This window comes from Chelonoidis abingdonii, chromosome 1 (assembly GCF_003597395.2).
Source record: "Chelonoidis abingdonii isolate Lonesome George chromosome 1, CheloAbing_2.0, whole genome shotgun sequence".
In the NCBI taxonomy this organism is placed as follows: domain Eukaryota; kingdom Metazoa; phylum Chordata; order Testudines; family Testudinidae; genus Chelonoidis; species Chelonoidis abingdonii.
Window position 1 is genome coordinate 9,553,917 of NC_133769.1, and position 6,333 is coordinate 9,560,249.

At 47.6% G+C, this 6,333-nt stretch overlaps 1 protein-coding gene across 2 annotated transcripts in view; it reads left to right on the plus strand.

Moving 5' to 3' along the window:
* The window catches only part of SHANK3 (SH3 and multiple ankyrin repeat domains 3), a 229,464-nt gene that overhangs the window by 199,297 nt on the left and 23,834 nt on the right, over window positions 1-6,333 (plus strand). The gene's annotated exons all lie outside the window — the stretch shown is intronic.

Genomic DNA, 6,333 nt, shown 5'->3' on the forward strand with positions numbered 1-6,333 from the left:
AACTACAAAATGATACAGACATACAGACAGCATAATCATAACCAGTAACCTGTAACCTGGTCTTAGACACCTTATATGACCCCTTTACATAGGATTTGGTGCCACTACAGGACCTTGGTTGCATCCCATGTTCTGTATCGTCCCAATTTATATCAATAACATCACACCTCAGCAATCATTTAACAAGAGTTCTCTGGAATCGTAAAGGTGACCCTCTGGCTATCAGTGTCCTGGAGTGAAGAGCAACTCATTTGGCGCTCAGATCTTTCCTCCCTCAGGAGCAACTATCTGTGGTTCAAATGGCCATGGACACTATGACAGCAATGTACTATGTGAACAAACAGAGAAGAGCCCACTCCTCACAGCTTTTCAAGGAGGCTTTGATGACTGGTGTATTCTTCACCAGAATTGTCCAGTTGCTCTGCATGTGGCACGATCATTCAACCAGTTAGCAGACCAATAAAGTAGAGACTCTTCCCAGATGCAAGAATGGTACTTCTTCTACTGTGATCCAGGACATTGTTTCTCTTTGGGGTGCTCCAAAAATAGACCTGTTTGCCACAAAATTCAACACCAAGTGCTATTGCTTTTGTTAAAAAGTGAGCATATACTTCTGCTCTTGAATAGATGCAGTCCTCCGCAGTTGGGATACAGATCTAATGTATGCTTCTCCACCATTCCCTTGAAGGTTGAAGGACTCAGCAAGGATTATATTGATCACCTATGCATGGCTGAGACAACAGTGGTACATGGACTTGCTCCTTCTTTCCAAAGGGAACTGCAGATGCTTACCTGTGTCTCCAGACCTTCTGTGATAGCAGCACAGGAAAGTACCACCTAGATCCACTTTCACTGCATCTAACAGCGTGGGCACTAGGGCTCTGACAGAAGTAGAGAATTGCTCTCTATCGATGTACATGTTTTACTTAACGCTAGAAGATGGTCTAGGAAATGTTACCATTTAAAATGGAAAAGATTTTCACTGTGGGTATCTGTTAAGGTTATTGATTCTGAGTCGGCTCCTATTCAATCCATATTAAAGTATTTGCTGTTTCTGAAGAATAAGGATGTATCTGTTACATCACTCATGGTACATCTAGCTGCAGTTGCGGCTTTTTATATACCTGTAGATAGTCAGTTTATATTCTTGCATGATGATATTGAGGTTTCTGAAAGGCTAAATCGTTATCCCCTGTGAGACAGCCTGTTCCCTCATGAGATCTGGACTTAGTGCTAGCAGACCTTGTCTCCACCCTTCAAACTTTCTCTTCTTGCTCTCTGTTACATCTCCTGACTAAACTGCATTTGTTATAACGATAATGTCAGCCAGGAGGTTTAGCAAACTTCATGCCTTAATGACTCACCTTCCAGTTACAATTTTTCATAAAGATAAAGTAGTTCTTCATCCTCACCAAAAATATATATACAAAAAATAATTTCTTATTTCCCTGTCAGTCAATCCATTACTCTTCCAGACTACATTCAAATAAGGGCAAGTCAAAGCTACACTGTTTGGATGCTAAGACTGTTACATTTCTATTTCAGTAGGACTATAGATTTTAGATCTTCATGCAAGCTTTTCTTTTATACATGGATACCTGTAAATGAAATCCCATTTCCACACAAACTGATCTCGCTGGGTCAGACTGTGTATAGTAGAAAAGGGATAAAAATGCCTCATGGGTTCCCTTGCTCTGCTGAGAGCACACTCCACAAGAGCAATGGCTGCTTCTGTCGCATGTTTCAAGCACGTCCCACTAATTGAAAATTGTAAAGCAGCCCTGTGGAGTTGAATACAAATGTTTACCTCAATCAGATGCCCAGTTAGGTAGCTTGATACTGCCTTCCTTGTTCTAATTAGGACTCCTTACCCACTATGCATCTTTCAGTATATACTGACTACACTGTCCCGAGAATGGGAATTTGCAGAGGACACTCAGAGAAATGCAGGTAACTTACTTGTCACCAAGATTCTTCAAGATGGACTCTGCATATTCACACTCCTTCCCCTTCTTCCCCTCTTCTGCGGAGCTGTAACTCCTCATGGCTCTACACTACCAGTGGAAGGAATTGAGGCAGCAACTGCCACTATGCCTCCTTTTCTAGCCTCGTGCTCACTGAGGGGAGGTGTAGGAGGGGGCATCTGAGTGCTCTACTACTAGCAGAAGGCTGCACCGTTCAACGGCTCCAGTTGATGCATATCCCAAGAGTGGAAATGTGCAGAGTCCATCCCAAAGAACCTTGGTTACAAGTAAGTAACCTTCATTTACTTTTTGAACTGGGGCTGTATAGCAAGGACTCTTCCCATAAGCAGCACAGACGGGAGCCAGGCATTGCTCATATATAAAGCACTTTATGAAGATGTAGTTCTACTTAATATTTAAAAAAAGTAAAATAGTGGCTCATCATAATGGGGCAGAGTCCAGGTTGTGTATTCAACCTTAACATTTGCTTTGCCTGACTCTGGCTTAGCTGTGCAGCCTTAACATTGCCTTATTGTAACTTTTTGCATTTAATTTCCTAAGTTTTTTAAAGATAGAAGCTTTAAAAAAAATAATAAAAAGGCTCAATTCTAAAACCAACCAGGACCAGTCAACACAGAGTCCCAGGTGTCTGCTAACACTGAAGACCAGGTGCACGTTTCCAGACCTGCACACATCCATGCGTGTAATACTGCACTACACCCTGTGAAGTGCCCCACTGTCAGCAGTGTTAAAACATTCCTGGGCAAAATTTTGCTCTCACTTGTACCTATGTAAAGCCAGACTGATTCCACTGAAGTCAATGGATTTACTTCAGATTTACACCAGTGTAACTCAGAACAGAATGTGACTCATATAACTTTAAAACATCAGAACCAAATTTCCCCATACATGGCTTAGCACATCCATCTCTGTGAGATTTACAAAACAAGACAGACTTGAAGGAAATCAGTCCAGTAGCTTGAGTGCTACAATCATTTATCAGAGGGGTAGCCGTGTTAGTCTGGATCTGTAAAAGCAGCAAAGAGTCCTGTGGCACCTTATAGACTAACAGACGTATTGGAGCATGAGCTCCAATTGGAGCATGCATCTGACGAAGTGAGTATTAACCCATGAAAGCTCATGCTCCAATACGTCTGTCTCTATGGTGCCACAGGACTCTTTGCTGTTTTTGCAATCATTTATGTAAGCAAACCAGCTGCCTCCTGTTACCCACCTTTGAAACATGCTGACTTTCTGAACTGTCTCCCATTGAGTGTGCACCTCCTGGCTTAATGAAAAATAGCTGTTGCCTGTGCTCAGTGCACAGTTTTGCTTTATTTAAACCATTATTTTCAAACCAGCTGAAGTGCCTACTCATTCCTAAGGACTAGAGCCAACTGCAGGTGTCAGACTTTGGCCATTTTGGGTGTTCCAAGCAATGGTTAGAATTTTCAAAGCAACAAAAAGTGTATTTCTTCTTTGAGTGCTTGCTCATATCCATTCCAGTAGGTGTGCGCGCGCCGCGTGCACGTTCGTCGGAGACTTTTACCCTAGCAACACTCGGTGGGCCGGCAGGGCGCCCCAAGAAGGCACAGTTAACCCCAAGGGTGGTAGTAACCGTCTTTTTCTTCTTCGTAGTGCTCTGCTCTATCCATGTCCAGTTAGGTGATTCCCGAGCCTTACCTAGGCGGTGAGTGAGGTCGGAGTTTGAGACAGTTGCGGAAAGCAAGAACCGCTGAACAACGATCAGGCCGTCGTCGCTCGAGATTGTTTCAACCAGCGCATTAGTGCAATGTAAAGGTACTCACGGACCGACCAGTAGCCGTCCGGCAATGTCCTGGATGGGACTTGGCCAGAAAGCAGGCCTAGAAAGAGGTCTTGAGCCGGAGTAGCAATGGCGGTGATTCGGCCAATTGGGACGTGACCAAGTCATTGCAGTGATGCCGAGATACAAGATGTTACCGCACTGAGAAATTCGCTGGAAGTTATAGGGAGTACCTTTCGTACACCTCACGCCACTGCTCACTGTGAATAATTAGAAGGTTCGAACGTCTGAAGGCTTTAGTTTCCTGCTGAATTAGAGAACGCGTTAGGGCGACCCGAGTGAACATCGCGGGGTGTGTAGCTAGCTGGCTCGGCAGGGGTCGCTGCTCGGTCTTCGGGAAGAAAAGACGGCAGAAAATATCTTGATTAGGATGAATATTGGTGAGACAACCTTCGAGGAAGCGCTGGACGGTGTGGTCGTGGCTGCAACCTTATTCTTCTGTGAAAGTGGTGTAAGGTGGGTCTAACGACCAATCACGGAGTCGATACGCGGTCTGCAGAGGTGATAGCTACCAGGAAGCATGACAGATAAAGTAAAGAGCAGGTTGCTAACGGTCAAAAGGGTGCCCATAGTTAACAGCACCAGGTTTTAGACATCGTGCCGGGCAAGAGGCTAACCGGAGGTACAGTCTCTCCAATCCCTTTAAGAAATCTACGAACGATGGGTGTTGAAAAGGTGGAAGGTACCGGACTCTCCAGGTGGAAGGTGGAGATTGCGGCTAGATGGACCCTAATGGAGAGAGGCTAGGCCCTGGCCCTTGAGAGACAACAAGTGTCGAGGAACAGCAGAGACTGGAACGGCATTCAGGGACCAATAGACTGCCCGTGACCCAGAATGAGCAATCGCTGTCCACTTTGTGAGTAAGTCGCCCACGTAGGGTTCCTGCTACCCAAAAGGACCTGTTGAACCTCGGCAGGGCACTGGCGTTCAGACTCGTTTCAACCAGACAGAGAAGCCACGCCGTCAGGTGTTAGTGGACGGGAGGTCCGTGGTGACGAAAGCCTGCTGAAGTTCTGTGTGTATAAGGTCCGGGTAGAGAGGAGTGGTATTAGAGGCGCCAGGACAGGTCGTAGCAGCATGGTGTACCAATTACTGATCTCGGCCATGCCGGAGCATCAGGAATCAGCTTGGCCTTGTCCTCTGCGCAACTATGAGAGGACCCTGCGGATTAAGGGGAAAGGGTGGAAACCATACAGGAGACCCCCTTAGTTCCAGGGAATGAGAAAGGCGTCCCGAGATGGAGGCCCGGGGAGCGGCCCTAGCAGGGAACAGAACATATGACACTCCTGTTCTCCTGGAGCGAATAGGGTCAGATCTGGGATAGCTCACCTCCAGAAAAGACAGAAAACAGGACGTCCGGACGGAGGACATTCGAAGTGTGTCAGGAACGATCGGGCTCAGGCGGTCGCGTATAGTAGTCCAATTCGCGGACTCGGGCAGGATAGGAGGCTATCAAGATCATCGACTGGGCTATACAAAATTTCCCACAGTGTAGAGCCTCTGCCCAGAGGGATATAGATTGTGTTCCTCCTTGCTTTGTGTTTATTAATACATGTGCCGTTGTGTTGTCGTGAAAATGGCAACACAACCCCTGATAGCTGCTCGCCGAAAATGCCTGCATGATGTAACCGGAACCCGCCCTTAGTTCCAGGCGGACATGGATGTGGAGCTGGATCTGGGTAAGGACCAAAGCCCTTGGGTCTGCACTGGCCCAGGTATGCGCCCCACCCCAAGGCAGACAGCATCCGTCGTCGGTAGCGAGGGCCGAGGCCGGGCTGGAACAGTCCGCACCCAGGCGCCATCCCATAGGCGGGGGGGCCTGCCCGAGTTGTCCGCCACCAGTTGAGGGAGCCCAACGGCTCTGTACGTTGGCTATGTTGTTGAGACGGTATTGTGACTACCATGTCCACGTGGGCATCCCTGCGTGCCGACAAGACTGAGGGCGAGCCAGAGTTGCCAGAGGGCGCATTACGTAGCTCGCTGATCACAGCGGCTTTGGTCACAAAAGTGCACGCAGCCATAGGAGTGATGAGCCGAAGGAGGCTGAGGACGGTGCGGGGACAGTGGTAGTGGGAAAGGCGTGGGAGGCCCCCTAACAAGAGAAACTAATACGATGTGAATCTTAGGAAACCTGGCTGTTGCTCGATTGGAGTCCAGTAGCTGCTGCCTGTGATTCATTCCTGAGTTGGGAGCTAGGTTGATTTTGTCAGATTGTATGATCAATCCTAGACGAGAGAACAGGTCTTTGATGAACTCATAGTGGCCCGGTCACCTGGGCCTCGGTATAGCCCTCAATCAGCCAAATCGTCGAGGCAGGGAAAGGCAACATGAATGTGGCGACGACGGAGGTAGGCCGCAACTGACTGCCAATACACCTTGGTAAAAACTCGAGGGGCGGAGAGAGAGACGAAGCAGACCTGCAAACTGGTAGTGATGACGGTTCACTAACGAAAACCGAAAGAAACTCCTGTGTGGGTGGTAGATCGCGATATGGAAAATAGGCCTCTCATGTCGAGAGCATGCGTACCAGTCTCCGGGGTCTAG